The 20,201-nt window shown below is 40.6% G+C and overlaps 2 long non-coding RNA genes across 2 annotated transcripts in view; both read left to right on the top strand.

The window, feature by feature from the left end:
* Positions 1–11,382, top strand: part of LOC128108378 (uncharacterized) — a 246,388-nt gene extending 235,006 nt beyond the window's left edge. The window contains exon 3 of the long non-coding RNA XR_008217453.1: positions 11,230–11,382. This is a non-coding gene — a long non-coding RNA (uncharacterized LOC128108378). The remainder of the gene's footprint in view (positions 1–11,229) is intronic.
* A 394-nt stretch (positions 11,383–11,776) lies between these two features.
* Positions 11,777–20,201, top strand: part of LOC128108374 (uncharacterized) — a 122,721-nt gene continuing 114,296 nt past the window's right edge. Inside the window, exon 1 of the long non-coding RNA XR_008217452.1 lies at positions 11,777–11,815. This is a non-coding gene — a long non-coding RNA (uncharacterized LOC128108374). The remainder of the gene's footprint in view (positions 11,816–20,201) is intronic.

Here is a 20,201-nt window from a genome sequence, read left to right as displayed (position 1 = left end):
ATCTGTCTCCCAAATTAGCACGATAACTTACTTGTTGGTTACATACATCCTCCGCTCCAAACCAGCGACTTTACACTCACCCAAACTGATTTCCACAGTCTGACAACTGCACTTTTCCCACAACTCTATCTTCTTACTTTTTCTTCTCACCCTGAGCCCGCCATATTGACTGTCTTAGGTAGGATTTCTATGCTGGACAAAACACCATGACCAAAAACCAAGTTGGAGAGAAAAAGGATTATTTGGCTTGCACTTCCATATCACTGTTCATCATGGAAGGAAGTCAGGACAGGAACTCAAGCATGGAAGGAACCTGGAGGCAGGAGCTGATGGAGGGACCATGGAGGGGTGCTGCTTACTAGCTTGCTCCCCATGGCTTGTTCAGCCAGCTGTTAAACCTAGGACCACCAGCAAGGGATGGCACCACCCACATTGGGCTGGTTCTTCCACCACCAGTCATAATTAAGAAAATGCCTTACAGCTGGATCTTATGGAGGCATTTTCTCAGTTGAAGTTCCCTCCTTTCAGATAACTTTAGCTTGTGTCAAGTTGACATAAGACCAGCCAGCACTCTTGAATAGTTGGGAATTCTTGAATAGTTGGGAATTTTCAACTGTGTGATGAGTCTGCCTGGAATTCTCTTTCAGAACACACATGTATGATCTGCTTTGACTCCTGTCACTTTGACCAATTGTTACCATCTTAGTGCATTTATTTTTCCTTTTGTCTGTTGCTATAAACCAACCCATACCTAGAACTGTCCCTGACTCTAAATATTTGTAGAAAGAAAAGAAACGTATTGCGGAAGGAATAATGACAGAGAGTGAAACAAGGATGTAGATGCTAGCCTGTCCAGTAAAGAAAGGGCTACAGTCAAGTGAGTGCTGGATAAGGACAACACACTTGCATTAGCCAAAGGTTACTTGGTGGCCCAAGTTTTAGCAAGAGCTGCAGCATTAGGGTGAGACTTGAGGAGACTTAGTCTGAAAAGCACGCTGAAAGCAAGTGGCATTTTCTAGCTTTGGTCCTCAGTACTTGTTAACGGAAGAAAGCAGCTGGAACATAGAAAAGGGTGAGGGTCTGGGGAAAGATCTAGCTGATGGATCTCAGAGAAGTGTAGAGGTCAGAATGCTGTGAGAAACTCAGAACCTCACAGTCACTTTGGAAAACAATGTGGCGTTTTCAGTAAAATATATACTTTTCAAAGCAACAACAAGGTCACTTGCAGGAATTTATCCATGATAAATGAAAACATATGTCCATACTATAATTTGTCTATTCCTAGCAGCTTTGTTCAAAATAACTGGAAACTGGACCTAACTTACATGTGTATCAGCTGGTTGTGGAGAAATGAATCCCAGCATATTTTTGATAGTGTTCATGAATGAAGATCTTGTGGACTCTGCAACACCACAGAAGTTCTCAGAACCACTGTGCTAGGAAAAACTACAGCACATTGTACCACTTTTGTTTATATAAAACTGCTCCTCTGTGGGAGGGGCTATGAGGAATGGTGACAGGAAGCAGATCCCTGGTTGGCAGGAGAGGGTGTGGAGTGGAGAGTGACGGAGTTCAGGGGGCTGTGAAGTTAGTTGCTCTGGAGGGTAATGGAAATGGTCTGCTGAAGGTAGTGGTATGTACACAACTGTATTTATTTGTCAATCATCTAATTTCACACTTGTGATTTTTTTGAACTATATTTGAGATTGATCAAAATAATGTGCATTTACACTTTATGTTTCTATGCCCTTCACTGGGATAGAAAACATGAGCTTCTTAAAGGCAGCATGTAGAATGAGTATCTTATTTACTGGTGTAAACAGAGTGTGGATATTTATGAAATGAATACAAGTTCCATTTTTCTGACAATATGTATGAACTAAAGTATTTCTATGATTAAATTTAGGCTTTATCTTTTAACTTTTGTCAAAACTTAGACAATATACTTTGTGTCCTTCAACCTTGGTATTCTAATATATCAGGTTGAGAATAAAAATAGAATTAATTTTAATCTGATTATGAAAATGGAATGATGCACTACATGGTCTTTTGTGAGAACATAAATCACACCAAATTATTATTATTACCATCATAATCATAATTATTGTATATGACTATTTTTGTATTAACTTCTATGACTGTCAACTATATGTATCATTAATATTGTACAGTTCTTCTTTTATTAATAAATTTCATACTCTGACATTTCATACCTGTATCTAATGAATTCTGGTTGCTTAGCTCTTCATCTTCTTTTCTTTTTCTCCAAACCCCGCCAGTACCCCTCCCTTTCAAATCTCTCCCTTATTCATTACTTTTTAAAATTTTGTGTTCCAAAGAGTTCAACCAGGGCCATCTAAGTGAACCTGGGTTTGGAAATACCCGTTGGAGCCCATTGGGCCTATACAACTCTATTTGTAACCTCTTCCTCTCCCAGAATCTGTTAGTTACAGGAAGTCTTAAGCCCCCATGATCCTGTTCATTATTCATAGCTGAGTAGTAGGAATACTTGATTTGCATGGGCTGGATGCTACTAGGCAAAGCTGCTGTGAGTTCATGGTTGCCAAGGCATTGGTTAGAAGATGGCACTCCTAAGACCTTAACCCTATCTTCCATCTCTTGAATTTTTTCTGGTTCCTTTGCTACAGTGCCCCCCAAGCCTTTAGAGGGGTGGGATAAATCTCTTGTTCAGGGTTAAGCCCTCAACTATCTATCCTTTATTCTCTGTATCTTAGGAAGCTATGGATTTTTGTATTTACCTTGATTCACTGCAAGCAGAAGCTTCTCTGATTAAGGCTGAAAGTAGCCATTGCCTGGTTTGGAAAAAGGTGGTTTGATGAGAGATAATTTAGCTACGCAATAGTATTAAGTCCTTCATTGGGTCAAAGACCTCTTCAGTCATGGGTTTTGGGTTAGTTTTACAGTACGATGAATCCTCATGTATCCTCATGTGGAACAGATCTCAAATTAGGGAACAGTTGATTACCCTACCAACAGCTGTGCCAGTATTACACCAATAAGCATTGATGAAGTTAGTACTCATTAAGTACTTGTTGGATTACCATCTTTCCTCATATTTTTCCTGGAATTGATGCCCTGTGTACATAGTCTCTCTCCTTTCTCTCTCTCTCTCTCTCTCTCTCTCTCTCTCTCTCTCTCTCTCTCTCTCTCTCTCTCACACACACACACACACACACACACACACACACACACAATCTTTTATTTTTCCTTTTATTTAAAATAAACATTTTTTCCCATAACATATCCTGATTGTGGTTTCTCTTCCCTCTACTTCCAGCTCTTACCCAACTCCTCTTCCATCCAAATCCCCATTTCTGTGTCTCATTAGAAAACAAACAGTCTTCTATGAGATACTAATAAAATAAAAGAAAAACAAAAACTAGCACATTGGAATTAGATAAAACAAACAAAAGGAAAAGAACCCAAGGGAAGACACAAGAAACAGAGACCAACTCATTCACACACTTGAGTCTCCAAAGATATCATTGAGTTCAATTTCTGTTGGCCATCTACTGCTTGGCATGCAGCTTACCTTAAGAGTGGTTTGTTTCAGGCTGAGTGTGGTGGCACACCTCTTTAATCACAGCACTTGAGAGGTAGAGGCAGGTGGATCTCTGTGAGTTTGAGGCCAGCCTGGTCTACAAAGTGAGTTCTGGGACAGCCAAGGATATGACATAGAGAAACCATGTCTCAAGGGAAAAAAAAAAAAGAGTAGTTTGTTTTTTTAGTGATACTCCCTGGAGGAAACTAAAATTTTTCCTCTAAGTGGTTATCAACTGGACATTGCTTTTGGGTTAGGGATGGGGATATGTGTCTACTTCTTTCAGATCTAGGGCTCCATCTGGTGCAGACCCATGTAGACCCTGTACATGCCTCAGTCTCTGTGAGTTCCTATGTGCGTCAGTCTTATTAATTTCTTTGTGTCCTCCATTCCCTCTGGCTCTTAGACTCCTTTTGCCTCCTCTTTTGCAGGGTTGCCTGAGGGGAGAGGTTTGTTGGAGACATCTTTTGGGCTGAGAGTTCCAAGGTCTCTTGCTCTCTGAGTCATGTCTGGCTGTGGGTCTCTGTTTGATCCCATCTACTGCAGGAGGAAGCTTCTCTGATGATGGCTGACATTGTTTTTTCCTAAGTTTTTTTTTTTAAAAATAGCTATCTTTTAAACCTGTGCAAGTAAAGACAGGAAAATTCAAGCAAATGTACTCATTTGCTAAGAGCATTGTTTAGAAAGAGGTGCTACTTCAATACACATTTTTAGAAGCCTTGAAGGAAAGATGAAGGTAACCTATAATATAAAGACGACTTTTGCAAACATGAACTGGCATACAGCGAATGATTAATAGTCTAAAAATGAAAATGTCAGGCTTATCATCTAAATATTAGCTAGTGGACTTCAATTTATTTCAGTTAAGGATCGACAGTCATGCGTGAGACAGAAGAAGAATACCTCTGACACCACAGATCCCCTCTAAATATCAAGATCTCCTTAAACAAGACATCCCAAGCTCAGGCAGGCTAATTAATAACCCATTACACAGGGAGCATTTGCTTGTTTTAATTACTGGAAACTTCAATTAAGTCTCTTCCACTGTGAAAGAAAACCATAGCAAGACACCCAAGCCTGTTTCTCAGGTAATGGTTTGTGGTTGCTGTTCTTAGAAATCCTGGTACCTGGTGGTGACTCAGTGTTCAAGGAGAGGCCAGGGAAGAAAACAAACCTGACCAGGCACTCCCACAACAGGGAGGGGCAGGCTTTGTCTAAGCAAGCATGACGGCTAAAATCCAGGCTGCATTCCTCTCTCTATAAAACTTTCTACTTCCTTCTTTTTGCTTTTAGAGTACTGTTTGATTGTTGTTGCTTATCAAATTTCTATCCACAGGGGCTCCTCTTAACTCTTCATGTATCTCTATCACCTCTCTACTACCCTCCCCAGAGAAGGAGGCCTACTTTCACCTCAGCTATCTGAAGTTCCCTGATTTCTTAGGATGTTCCATGCTTTTGTTTGGAACCATGTTGCTTTATGATCATGTTGCTTCTCTCCAAAATTTTATTCAACTTTTCTTCCCTGGAAACCAAACTCAATATTTAGGGATGACTTCAGTGTTGTCTACCTGGAAAAAATTCTCCCGTTTCTGCCACACCCAGGTGTTACTCTGGGATTGCCCATGGCTTCTATCCCAGAGAGCCCAGACACTTGCTTGACCAGTTACCTGCATCTGGAAGAACAACTCTTTCCTGGAAAACAAGCCCTTACCCTACCTTGGGCAGACAATGTCTGTGAGGTACAGGAGGATAAAGACAGAAGCAGTGTGAGTCAAAGGGTGGAACTCGTGAAAGAAAGGAGAACAAATTTCAAGTGTACCTTCCTAGTACTTGAAGGCCAGTGGGTGAACAGACGGTTTTATAGTGACCTTCGTTGCTCATAAATCATTAAAGACAACACAGAACAGAAAGTTTGGAGTGGGCATTGGCCTTCTAATTTTAGTACAGCCCACGGCCAATGTGGGCAATAGCCACTGTGCATGTGCCTCTGCTGTCAGAAGACCATCTTTTTTTGCTTAGAATAGCTCAAGAAGGCCTCATGCTTGTAAAAGGATATATATATCTGTGGAAGTGTGGAAGTTGGTTTTCTTTCTCTACTCACATGAGTATCAGGAATAATGGAGTATCTTTGTCTGTTTGGATTGTATAATGATATTGGTTTTAGTTACTTTTCTGTTGCTGTGATAAAACACCATGACCAAGTGTCGTAGTTAGGGTTTCTGTTGCCATGAAGAAACACCATGACCATGGCAACTCTTACAAAGAAAAAACATTTAATTGGGGTGGCTTACATTTTCCGAGGTTTAGTCCATTATCATCAAGGTGTGACATGGTGATGTGCAGGCAGACATGATGTTGGAGAAGTAGTGGAGTGTCCTACATTCTTGGCTTGTAGGCAACAGGAAGTGGTCTGTGACACTGGATGTGGCTTGAGCATATATGAAACCTCAAAGTCCATCCCCCGCTCAGTGACACACTTCCTCCAACAAGGTCACATCTCCTAATAGTGCCACCCCCTTTGGGGGCCATTTTCTTTCAAACCACAACCAAGGTAACTTATAAAAGAGTTTATTTTTGACTTAGTGTTCCAGATGGCTAGAGTTCTTGGTGACAGAGCAGAGGTATGGTGACTAGAGCATGAGATCTCTCATCCTTCACCACAAGTACAAAGTACAGAGAACAAATTGTAAGGAATGTGAGGCCTTAAGCTCTCTAAGCCCATCCCAGTGATATATTTCCTCTAGGAAGGTCATACTTCCAAAATCTCCATAAATAGTTACCAACTGGGGACCAAATGTTCAAATGCCAAGAGTATGGGGGAACATCTCATCCAAATGACCATAAAACCATACACAACATGGGTTAAAAATAACAGACATTTCTCATACTTGTGTACATTGGGAAGTCCAGGATCATGAATGAGTGGCTGTAGCTCTTCCGGGCTTTCTTATCCTATATTGACTTCCCTCCATGAAGTCTCTTTACACTGCAGTTGTGTAAAGTTTCCTGGATTCTCAGGCCATTGCACACTCTTGCTTTGCTTCAGACTTTTGTCCATTCTAACTTTGTCTGGAAAATCACTCTCTTTTTGTGAGTCCTTATAGGTGCACAGATGTCTCTCAGGCATATTTCATAAAAATACTAATCCAGCTTATGGGGACTCCACCCCTTGATCTCATAATCCTAAAGGCTATTCTTTCTAGATCTTCACCTTGGGACTGTGCTTTCAACATATAGATATTAGTAGGACACAAATCATCATCTCACAGTAGGGCATATTTCTGCATTTTGAAATATTTGAAAATAATTTTAAGGGATTAAGCTATTATGATAAGTATTAGGAGCCACAGTCTACCCTGGGGCACTTTATTGAACTGTTAGACTGAAAGGGTTTAGAAGCACACAGCTGTACATTGCTAAGTGTGCTGGGTGTCTGGGGAAAGAGTGAGTGATATAGATTCTATGCTTAGCTCTTCCCTGTGGGTAAAGGTTATAGGTTAGTACTGGATGTTTAAAGAACATAGAATTCTTAGTGGAATGGGAGGCTGTGGATTGGTGGTTTGTCAGCAAAATGCCAACAGTTAAATTTCGGACATGTTTCCTTTGTTTTATCAGGAAGTTATTCATTTATCTATTTATTGAATCTCTGTCCTTTGGAAGGCAGTGTTCTAGGTATTGGGATAGAGTAAATAAGGGAGAAAGATGCTTTTCCTACTGGGGCTCAGAAACTTGATGGGATATGATGCACAAATTCAAATGCGAAAAGAGATACATAATTATTTCAGGTCACAATAATGACCACTCAAGAAGTGAAGGTGGGTATTTTGCATGAGATAATTTGTATAGTTACTGAAATGGGGGTATTGAGCTGAAATATAACATGCAGTGCCAGTCATGTGAAGATATGTAGGTGATGGATTACACACATTAAAGGCAGCAGGTTCATATAGAAAGAAGACCACATAGTCTCCTTTAGGAGAGTAAGAGGGGAAGGGTAGGAGAAATATTGACAGAGGCCAACATCTTAATACTTCCATGAAGAGTCTGTGTTTGAAATGTTAACAAGTATTAGAAAGCTCATGCAATGCAGAATGTGACTTACCTTTCAGAAAGATATCTGTCTCTTCAGGGAGAATAAATTTTTCCTTGAGGAAGGGGAAGAATACACTTTTGGTATTAGTGAAATTACAAACCATGATGCATTACTGCTGCTTGGGTCATCTCACTAGTCTTGAACTGGTTGGATTGAGGTTGTTTAATGGGTAGATGGGGGAAGGTTTTATAAATAGATTTATATTTTTTACCCCAAGAAGGTCATCCCATCACAAGCCTGTGTTCAGCTTTGTGGGGTCATGCTGAAGTTCCCTGTAGTGCTGGTGGAGGCATCAGAACAAGCCCCAGCCCCTATCCACCCAAGCCCAGTAAGACAGCAATCAGGCCCCTGAGAGTTATAGCCCTAGGGTTTGAGTTGTATCCAGCAGCAAGAGGGACTTTGGGAACAGAATCAAAGTGGCATTCTTATAGGGAAGAGTGGAGACAAACTACATCATCACCAAACTCTGCAGAGCAATGGTCAGAGGAACAGAGGAAAAGAGGAGCTGTATGTCATACACTTACCACTTAACTGCCATAATTTCATTTGTCTAGTCATTCAGGAATGTAGGATGACAGCAAAGACTAAAGACTTGCATCCTCATATGGCATGGTATCTGGCACCTAGTGCCCGGTAAACCCTCACTAAGCCAATAAGTGGATGATGAAACTTTTTATTGAAAAGCATTGTCATGAATACTTAGGATTTTTTTTTTTTTTTTTTTTACTCACTAAGCAAGTGTGGAGGAGACATGATTTGAGTCAGGATTTTTTTTTCTATTTTTATGTCTTAGTAAGTATGCCTCTTGATCACTAGATCTTCTCCCACAGTGGCCTCTTGAGCCCCTGGCCTTGAACGATGCAATTCATATTGGCTAGAGGGAAGGCGTATGCATTGGCACAAAATGTGAATTTGCCTATTAACATTCTCACAAAGAATGTGGTGCGCCTCAGAAATCAGCGTAGAGGTTCAGCAAGGGCCCTGGTCAGCACATTCTTCGAACCCTTGGAAAGGGCAAGCACAGAATATTCATAGCCATGAAGAAAATGGGCTCATATAAATGCATGAGAGTGTGTGCAGCGAGTGAGGACTTGGATGAAAAGAGCAGTGTTTACATACTGTTACATGGAAAATATTCACACCTCATCAAATCATCAGTCTTGTTTGCTGGCAACAGTAGGAGCTTCCCCTGTAAGGCAGTAATAGCTCTCAGCAGAGCATGGTGCATAACATCTATTAATCCTTCCCAGATCCTAGCGAGGTGGGTGGTGAGGGTGCACATTCCTGTCTTTTCAGAGGACAGCAGAATGACATTGGCCTTCTTCATTCTCTGCTTCTTAGGATGACAGAGGATGTTTGCAACCTCTCATTCGAGTCTTGTGGCTCTGCCCTTCCTAATGTTACCTGATCTCCTGCCCTTGTGATCCTGAGGAAATGGAGCCCCAGATGGGGAGAGCCAGTTTGCCAAGGCCTCTCAGCTGTTTAGTTGAAAACCCAATCCCGACTCACTACTCTTCTACCCAGAGAAAGGAAGGGCGAACAGTAATAGTGCATGCCTTGTGTCTGCATGCCTAGAGCAAGCATTGTGCTGTTAGTGTTCCTGCAGTTGCTGCAGCAACCTTTTGAGGCTGGTATTGTTTCTTCATCACTACCTTTGTCCAGATGAAAATTATAAAGGTATAAGTTTTCCAGATCTTAAGTGTGAGTTTGTTTGATGCCACAGCTGATAAGGACATTACAGGGCCCTCTGCAATGTGCCCATTGGGGAGATGAATATAGTGTGGATGCTTTCTTCTTTTTGAACTATTTTTTTGAAAATTTTATACATGTATATAATGTATCTTATTTGTATCCACCCCTCATTCTCTCCCTAGAGCTCTCTCAGGGATTTCTCCCCTCTGATCTTCAATACATCTCACTTCTAACTTTGTGTTCTTTTTGTTGTAACACACCAAGACAAATTAGTGCTGCCCATGTACACATGGGTATGAAGTCACCCATTTGGGTATAGGAAACCTACAAGTGGCTACTCCCCAAAGAAGAGTGACTCTTATTCCCCACAACAATCATCAATTGCCTGTAGTTCCTCAGGTTGGGGTTGAGAGGCCTAACCCCTCTATGCTAATTTTTTTTTCCTGGCTTGGGTAGATCTTGTGCTAATAACCAAGGCTGCTCTGAGTTCACGTAGACAAACCACATGTCTTCTCTAGAGAACAGCATTTCATGGAACTTTTTATCCCTTGGCTCTCTGATTCTTTCTGCTCCTCTTTCTTAATGATCCCTGAGTATTAGTGGGTGAAGTAAGTGTGTGTGTGTGTGTGTGTGTGTGTGTGTACTTGTTGTTTCTATGGCAGAATACACACTGTGTTTCTTCTCAGCACATTTAACATTTACAGTCTTTATGAACTTTACTAATTGCAACAAGGAGTCTCTCTGACTAAGGTTGAGAACAGTATAAATTTATGAATACAAACAAAAATATTTAGAAAATAGTTTCACAGTAGGACCACTAAGCAAAACAACATCAGTAAGTTCTCCACTTGGGCTTATGACAAACCTAGCTTTGATGGTGTTTCATGGACCAGGTGGGCCTTCCCTCCTGTCAGGCAGACCTCAAATCTCATCAAGACAGCAAAATAACAAGAATAAGAGACAAGTTAGTCTGGAATAAATGTTCCTTCTACCATTAGACCAGTGGCAACATCTTGCCCCGCAGGCCCAGCATTGATTATGGTGCTTCTTTCTTGATAGATCCATCAGATTAAAAAGGCAAACCTGGATTCAAATGCAGATATTGTCCTTGCTAGATGGGTGTCCTCAGTGTGTTAGAAAGCATGCCTGAACCTCAGTTCTTTCGTTTATTAGAGAAGTAAATGAAATATGTCAGGGCAGGGTATGTGGGTGTGAAAGCACAATGGAAGCGTATAGAGGCAGAGCCTGTGTCACTGAGGGACTGCTCTGTCCTTGCTGCCTCCCTCTGCCCCTTCCCCGACAGCTAATTATGTTTTTAATAACCCTGTGAGAGAACAGCACAGCAATTTCTGTAGAGTCCTGGCTTCCTTGTCCTGAGTTAATATATTTATAGTATTCTCAATAATTAACATCTTATCTGTTGATTTTCATTAATTATCAGAGCCAACTAACAGGGTTCTAATTCTCAAACATCACATGGATTGTTGGCATTTCTTGGTCACAGGAATCATTTGATTAGCCCATGGACCACTGAGTGCATTTAAAAAATATTTCTTTTATTGTTTTGAGATTATAACTATATCATTTTCTTTTTCCCCTTCCTTTGTTTAAACACTTCCATATACTCTTCCTTGCTTTCTTTCAAATTCATGACCTCTGTTTTTCATTACTTGCTATTACAAGCATATATGTTTACGTATATACACACATATATTCCAAAATACATAAATGAAACCTGCTCAGTCTGTATAGTGTTACTTGGATGTATGTTTTCAGGGGTGACCATTTGAAATTGGGTAATCAGTGTGCTTTTCCCTGGGGAAGGCTATTTCTCCCACTCTCAGCATTCCTTATTTGCCTGAATTTCTTTGTGTGCATCTAGGTACTGCATGGGATGCTGAGAGACAGGTTGAAGAAACCACATCAACACTTGTGAAACTTTGCAATGTGTTTTCTGTGCCAAATCTTCACCCCTGTGTGGTGGGAATAAGACACAGAATGCTTCAAGAAGACTAAATGAGCTAATGGATATATAGTGCTTTGTAGCTAGAGTTTTTCTGCCTGGCCCACAGTCAGGGCAAATCTCTCTCACCCGCCAGTCCCAAGCCGCTCAAACCCGAGCAAGTAAACACAGAGACTTATTTTGGTTACAAACTGTATGGCCGTGGCAGGCTTCTTGCTAACTGTTCTTACAGCTTAAATTAATCCATTTCTATTAATCTATACCTTGCCACATGGCTTGTGGCTTTCCGGTACTTTACATCTTCCTTGTCCTGATGGCGGCTGGCAGTGTCTCCCCTCCCAGCTTCCTGTTCTCTCCATTTTCCTCTCTGTTAGTCCCGCCTATACTTCCTGCCTGGCCACTGCCAATCAGTGATTTATTCATTGACCAATCAGCAACACATTTGACATACAGACCATCCCACAGCAGTGCTTACTCAATGCCTGGCACATGGAGTAATGGTTTGGTAAGCATTTGGAACACTTTCTTTGTTTGCTACTATGATGAATAATGATTTTCAGTGTTTATTCTTTGCACATATTATTTCTTGTTTTGAACTTCTTGCCTACTCAGATGTTGAAAAGAGATTCTGGCATTTCCTTGTATTGTGTTTTGGACTCTTTACAGTTTTGCCTTTTACTTTATCCTGGAATTGCTTTCTTTATGATATGGATAGGGGTCAAATTTCATTTTTTCCATGAGTAACCAATTGCTATAAGAGTATTTATGAAGTAGTTTATCTTTTGCCATTGATATTCAATGCCATAAATCAAGTTTCAATAGATGTGTGGGTCTATTTTTCTCACCTCTCTTTCTTCTCATGACATCAATATTAAGTCTTATCAATGATCATGATATAGCACTTAAATTTTGTTTTTTAAATGTTTTTCAATAGATTTTAGAAGATTACCCAATAAAGCCCTTCTGATATCTGCTAGGTTTATGTCTAAATACTTGGTATTTCATGCTGTCATAAATTGTTTCTCTTTTTACTTCAACTTTGCTTTTGGCTCATTTTAGTATTAATTTGTATTAAGGACTCTGACATCAATTTGTAGATTTTGGTTTAGCTGTATTCAAAATTGTATCACCTGTGAATAATGAGAGTTTGATTCTTTCATTGTTTTAGAAATTTGTGATTTATGGTCTTTTTTGTGACTTAGTATTCTACTGGAACCTTCAGCAACATCAGATGGAAGAATAGATACACTCTATTCCCTTATTTCTGATATGAATACTCATTGGAAGCCTGTTCTAAAACTGTTTCTCTAAACAAGATTTTTTTTTTTTTAAAGTGTGCCTGTACTTTTATTTCTCAAAAGATGATGATTTTACTGGACTACATTTTATTGTATCTAGGAAGAAAATCATTTCCACAGTCACAAATTCAAACAAGTAGAAAAGCTTTTCACTAAAATGCATGCTTTCTTTTTTTTTTTTAATTTATTTTGCAATACAATTCAGTTCTACATATCAGCCACGGATTCCCTTGTTCTCCCCGCTCCCGTCCCCCTCACCTTCCCCCCAACCCCCCCTCCCATTCCCATCTCCTCCAGGGCAAAGCCTTCCCCACAGACTGAGGTCAACCTGGTAGACTCAGTCCAGGTAGGTCTAGTCCCCTCCTCCCAGGCCGAGCCAAACAATCCTGCATAGGCCCCAGGTTTCAAACAGCCAACTCATGCAATGAGCACAAGATCTGGTCCCACTGCCTGGATGCCTCCCAAACAGATCAAGCCAAGATTTTTTTTTTTCCTGCCAATCTGTGATCCTTTAATCCAAAGTTTAGCCAGGGGTTTTCGGACCACCCAGCTACTGAGATGAGGAATAAGACTTGCTAAAGCCCAATTATAGTTAGTTAAGGAGTTTTGGAAAATTTCTTCTTTTCCATACAATGTAGTTTTGAGCCATGATCACACCTTATGTCATTTGAGGGGTGGTTTGTTTTATGTTTACCCTTAAGCTAAGTCCATAATACTAACTGTTTAGGGGGCCCACAGGCAGGGGGACTGGGATCCATCCCTGTTGCATGAGTGGGCTTTTTGGAGTCCAGTGCCTAAGGTGTGATACCTTTCGCAGTCTTGGTGCAGGGGGGAGGGGCTTGGACCTACCTCAACTGAATGTACCAGGCTTTGCTGTCTCCCCATGGGAGACCTTGACTTGGAAGAGGTGGGAATTGGGGGTGTGTTGGGGGGAAAGGCTAGGGTGTGGGAAGACAGAGGAATGATAATTTTTTTTTTTAAAAAAGAGGGAAAAAAAGAACATAATACTTTGGAGTTCCAAAGTTAGACATGTAGGAATCTCCTACAGATTAGACCTGTCTCCTTGTTCATTGGGGCTCAAGACAACCGGAATTAAGTGAACAGTCTTAGGTAAGCACAATGCCATGCTCTGCTTCATTTTCTGAAGTATCCTTTGCACTTAGATTTTATATATTATTACTTTCTCATCAACCTTTTGACGTATCTAAGAAAACACTTTTTAAGCATTTTCAGTATTAGACTATCTTCTTTATGATTTTATTTTCTGGACATACAAGCTCCAGAAGTTCCTTTCCAGTATGCCTTGGACATGGTGCGTTGCATAATGAGACATTATCCTTACCCTTCTGGAGTCCACTGTGGAGCTTAGAGAGAGGCTGTGACTTCTTGTGCAGTTAGCCTTGTATAAGGGCACAGAGTGTGGTGGCACACTCATGACGAAGATCTCCAGGTAAAAGAGAAGAGCCAGGGGGGTCTTAGACGATCTCTGCTTCCTATGGATAGCATTAATGGATCTTCATTGTGCTTTCAGGAATTCAGAAGATCTGACTTTATCATTTATATTCATATGTTCAACACACACACACACACACACACACACACACACACACACACTAGTGAGTCTCACTGAGATTAACTGACTTGTTCATGATGCCAGTCATGAGTTACAAGCAAAAAGTACAGTCTTTTCCCTGTAGGTCCAGTGATTTTTTTTTTAAATCACTATATCTAATGCTGTTGGGTCTTGAAATATGTGAAATGGAATCTCTTATGATGTAATCCCAGAGATCCTAGTCCAATGAACTGGCAACAGAAGGCACATGATTGGTGCTTGTTTGCCCCTACAAATTTGTTATGTTGTGAAAAACCACTTACAAATTCTCCAAAAACTGTGTTCTTGTTTTTACCCTGTAGGAAAAGTAGCTAGAGAAGGGGAGATGCTGTGATCTTTCATTGTTGTAGCTAAGATAGAACCTCAGCAAAGTTGCTAATAACATGTAAGGAGGGGGAACTGCTAGAATTCTGTGACTGAGGTCTCACCTTACAGGGTGCGGGGCTCTCCCATTTTGCTGGTCTGACAAGGTTCCCTGAACCTTTGCTTTTTTGACTGTCTCATTCTTTCTGCAAGAGCTAGAATTAGTTTGAACAACTGTAATATCTTATACTCATCCAAAGCTTGAACTTTCAGTGTCTGCTTCTCTGGATCTGATCAGTGGTTTTTTTTTTTTTTTTTTTTTTTTTTTTTTTTTTTTTTTTTTTTTTTTTTGATTTATTCCTACTCTTTGGATTTAGATGGGAAAGGTTATTTACTTATTTGTATAAAAGTCAAGCAAAACCTCCCAAACCCAAACCTTTGTTGCATTTAGCTGCAGAGATTTCGGGGTTTGTTTGTTAAATTGGAATGACAGCTCACCTTTGCTTGACAATATCTATTAAACTTTTGAACTGTAGTTTCCCTGCCCTAAAAATACACTAATCTTTACAAGACTGTGAGATTTTTGAAAGAACAAATTAAGCAAGATAGCATCTAGGTATGAAGTAGTTGCATAGAAAGGATAGTTTTTGCTGCTGTAATTAAAATGCAGTGCCTGGGTATAGGGGAGATGGCTCAAGCCAGAGAGGACCTGGGTGTAGTTTCCAGTACCTACTTAGTGGTTCACAACTAAGAGCCCTCTTCTGGCTTCTGTGGGTACTACACACAATGGCATACCTGCATACCTAGAGGCAAAACACCCATGCACATAAAACACACAAATCTTGAATTGCAAGTACAAAGCAGAGACAGTGAACTACCAACAAATAGGGTGAGCTCTTAAGCTCCCAAAGCCCACTCTTGGGGGACCAGTTATTCCAATGCCCAAGGCTCTGAAGAACGTTTTCATTCAAACCACCCTACCTATCAAGTTCAGTTTGTGCTTTCCAAATATTCTTGGATGTGTGGTCTTCTACTGGAGCGTGGTTGGCTTACCAGTGATACATTCTTAGAGAAAACTGACTGCACCTCTCAAGAAGCTAACAATTGTCAATAGTTCCATCCTGAAGCTCTCTCTCTCTCTCTCTCTCTCCTCCCAACTCCCTTTTCTTGCCTGGACTTCCACAGCTCTTTCACATACTGTCACAACCAGTGAGAGTTCACATGTATTGCTGTTCTGCTGTATCAAGAATATTGTTTCCTTGTAGTCATTCACCACCTCTGGCGATTCCTTTGCTTCCTTCTTCCACAGCGATCTCCAGCCTTGGGAGGAGGGAGTGTGGTATATCTATTCCATTCAGTGCTTAGCATACTGCAGCCTCTTTATTTTCTGAGCCTTGGGCTGACTTTTCCTTTAAACCTGTCTCAGGTGTCAAACCCAGATCCTTGTACGTGCAAAGCAAGCCCTTGCTCCACTGAGCCTCACCTCTCCCCCACGACCCAGCCTAAGAATTGTTAGTTTTCCCTAAGAATCATAGATGTGATCTCTGTCCTTAAAAGTGCAGCTTCATGTGACTTCCTCAAGTCCCCAGCAACCCAGGCCAATTTTCTGAGTCTTACTGTATGGGTTGACTACATGGGAATTTACTGGGGTTTTCTGAATCCTACATATCCATGGAACTTTCCAAAAAGAGCATTCAAGCTAACAATAAGATGTTTTTAAAACTCTGGACTAAAAGTGTACATACACATCCCTGTTTCTCAAGCTGAGTCAGCACTGCTTAGAAGGTTTATTTGTAGGGCTGGAAAATAGTTCATTCTCCTTTAGATAGATGAAGGAAGGAACCAGCATACATTAAACACACTGTAAGCTATTTGTGTCTGCCACATGTTAACATCTTGGGCACTGACTAATTTCAAGTTAGTAATACATGACTTGAAAACATTAACTAATGTGATAATATTCCTACAGCAAAGATTTTTTTGTATATATTTTTCTCTCATTATTTCTTTTGCTTTGCTTATTCAACAAATTGTACTTTTAAAATCTTGGCTAAGGAAGACACAGATAACTCATGAAAATAGTGAAAAGCAGTAATAAGCAGCAATTTTAAGCAGGACCAATTTCTCTTTTTAATGAGATAGTGGATGTATGAGTGGTAATAGTATCTATCATGATGACTAAAATGTGACCCATCATTATGTTTTCTGTGATATTCAAGTTGGCCTACGTCTTTTCTAATATAGCCTTCATAAATTCACAGGGTGGATGGACTCTCAGGAGGCTAGCCACTGACAAGTTACAATCAAATCAACAGACACATTCAGCAACTGCCATGAAAGCTGTTGTATTCTTTAGTGTTGAGGACAGGGGCTATGGAGTAGCTTTTATATGGAGCCTGTATTCTACTGAATAGGCCCATTGAAAAAAAATGAATAAATATATTATTTGGTATGTTAGAAATAAAATGTGCTAAGGGGAAAGTGCAGTGACATGGATGATATGGAGGGCTGAAGTGTGTGAGGCTTTGCTATTTCAAACAGGTTGATGGTAGGGGCCAAGGAGGTGGTTCAGAAAGTGAAGGTACTTACTGCCAACCTGACTTACCTGAGTTCGATCCCCAGAATCCACATGACAGAAGAGGAGAACTGACTCCTACTAGCTGTCCCTCAACTGCTGTACATATGTTACGGTATATGTGCAAATATACATGTGCACACACACGTATTCAAGTCTAGTAAAAACAAATTAACAGAGTGAATGTACTAGGGAAGAAAGGTAGAATAACTTTCCAATAGTCATAAATCAATAAGATACAGATAGAAGTCTAAATTCAGTACTTTTAACCTAATTGCCTTAAAGTCCTCTGAATCTTTTATGAAAGCCAGTCCCAAGACAAATCAACAGAATGGAATTACTTGCTGGTACATTCTAAGGGATTCTTTGTTTTCAAGACACAGACACATGCCTTGAATTTTCTTGAGCAAGTGAATCCTAGATCTCATGAAATCTAAAGGAGCTGGGAGAGGTCTGGCCCCTGGAGACGTGTACTGAGGCCGGTCATACATGGGCTTTCATGACTTCTGTCTCATCAGCGTCATCATCCGGTTAGGTTCTGGTAGTCAACAATAAAGGTTGGGCGGATAAAGGTATGTAAGACTCGAGGAGACAGGAACTAAAGGCTTTTTGGCAGAAGCATTCCTTTTAGCTAGAGGCTTTTTCGACTGGAGCCTTTTGGGTGAAGATTCAGAGGGTTTCAGTAAGAGGATTCGTGGAATTGATGAGTTGAGATGTGGCAGTGGCTTGTTCTTTTGTCTCTCTGCTCTTTCAGCATATTAACCCCACCCCCGCCAAAAAAAAAATACTGGTCTCAATGCAGGGGAAGGCAGCAATGCTCTGGCCGGTCTTCCCTGAGCATCAGCATGGAGGAACTATCAGTGTGCCTGCTTCTGCGTCTGTTGTGCTCTCAGAGTTTGTTATGCTGTCTGGTTTGGACAGCCCTTGGGATGCTTCTTTATTTCTGAACCTCTTGAGGGGCAGACTAAATGCTCTCTGGAGCTGTAAGCCCTATCTATGCCTGTGTTATCCTGGACTTTTCTGGAGGACATTGTGCCAAGCAAGTGCCCCTTGTTGGTTATATTAGTTATTTTTCTGTTGCTGTGATAGAATACTCTAACAAAAAGCAACTTAGAGAAGCAATCTGACAGTTCCAGAGAGCTACTTTCCATCGTTGCAAGGAGGGCATGGTAACAGGGACCCGAGACCAGCCTACCAGATTTCATCTGTACACGGAAAACAGAGAATAGAAAGTGGGGCCAGCCGCCAAACCCCTCAAATCCACACCCCACTGGCATACTCTGTCCAGCAAGTGTCTACATCCTAAAGGTTCAAGGATTTCCCAAGACAGCTAGAGACATGAGTCTATGGGGCCACTTCAAATTCAAACCACAATGTTGGTGAAGATCAGAATTTATTTTGTAGGATTATCTGAGCTTGGGGGGACAAGGAAGATGCTTGGCTGCTGCCTTTGTGGGATGCTTCAGACTCTGAGCTGCCTCTAATACACTGACAGCATTGACCTGAGCAGGTGTGTGGAGCCTGCATCAAGTGCAACAATCTGTCATGCCAAGGATATCAACTCCAATTTCCAGCATTCTCTAAACAGGAGCTCAAAGCAATGGACCGGGACTCTTCATTGATATGGAACTGAGATTTTACTGCAGCATTTAATTTGGCATTTTTTACTCTCATTTTCTCTATCTCCAAAATGGAGAAGAGGGATTTTAGAAATTATTAAGTGAGATTAAGTTTGGGAACTACTTAAGGCAGGTACAATTTCAATCATTGTTATTGTTATTACTACCATGCTATTGAAGAGACAAAGAAAGGTGAAAATATCTTGTTCAATGTTTTGTAGAAAGCTGGATTCCAACTCCTCTGCTCCCCAGTTCCCTAGGATGGCAATGTGTCACATTATTAGATTAATAGGGGAAATGCCCCTCAACACTTTGCTGTAAAGTATCCTTATGTGTCCTGGCTAGATTTTTGTCAATTTGACACAAACTTGAGTCATCTGGGAAGAGGAACCTCAGTTGAGAAATGCCTCCATCTTATTGCCTGTAGGCAAGTATGTAGGGTATTTTCTTGATTGTTGATTGCTATGGGAGGACACAGTCTACAGCAGTACCACACCAAATAGGAAGTCTTGAGTGACAGAAGAAAGCTGGTGGGTCAAGCCAGAGAGGGCAAGCCAGTAAACAGCACTCTTCATGGCTTCTGTTCTAGTTCCTGCCTCCAGGCTCCTATCCTGACTTCCGTTAAGACGAAATAACGCCTTTCCTCCCCAGGTTGCTTTTGATCATGGCCTTTATTATGGCAATAGAATGCTAACTAGAGCACCTTGTTAATGGCATCTTTTGGCATAAAAACACCTGCGTTTCCCTGTTCCTGACATGAAAATTTATTTTTAAAATACAACCTAAACTGACTAGGCTCCAAGCATTTGGCTGAAGCAAAGCCAGACAAACAAACAAACAAACAAACAAACACCATTACAACTTCATTTAAAATTCTTTATATTAGACAAAAAAATCCCATAAACTTAATTGGCACTTTCGTTTGATAATCAAGTAAATTTAATTCACAAGAAATGGAAATTATATCAAAGACCAAAATGCTGGGGGAAGGTAATCAGCCCCTATCCTACATACAATAGTGAATTAAACTTAAATGTTTACTCTTGCAACATTCAAGCTGTGGTTTTAATTATCCTCAGATCTCAGGATTCTGAGTCAAAGTTTTCCTCGTGGCTGTGATTTTTGTCCTACTAGCTGTCCAACAGAATCTGCTTCCTGAGACAGCTGCTTCCATTTAGACGAGACTATTGAGCTGCAGTTGTAGTGACAACTGGAGTTACAAAGGTGTCTTAGATACTGTAATGTTCAGGGTTGAGCTTTTAAAAGGACATTTCTTTTTTTTTTCAATGGTTGTATTTCTTACTAGAATTTGTCCAGCGTGACAGTCAGCTGAGATGTATTTATTGGGTGCTTATGATGTGTCAGTCTCAATGTTAAATGCTCCCATGAACGACAGGAAGAGCAGGAAGAGAGAGAATAGAAAAGTGTAAGAACTCATTAATTAGTTGCAGTGTGTGTGTGTGTGTGTGTGTGTGTGTGTGTGT

This window comes from Peromyscus californicus, unplaced genomic scaffold (assembly GCF_007827085.1).
Source record: "Peromyscus californicus insignis strain IS unplaced genomic scaffold, ASM782708v3 Scaffold_13__1_contigs__length_99412109, whole genome shotgun sequence".
NCBI lineage: Eukaryota > Metazoa > Chordata > Mammalia > Rodentia > Cricetidae > Peromyscus > Peromyscus californicus.
The sequence above is the reverse complement of the archived record's forward strand: the minus strand, read 5'-3'. Positions and strand labels throughout refer to the sequence as shown.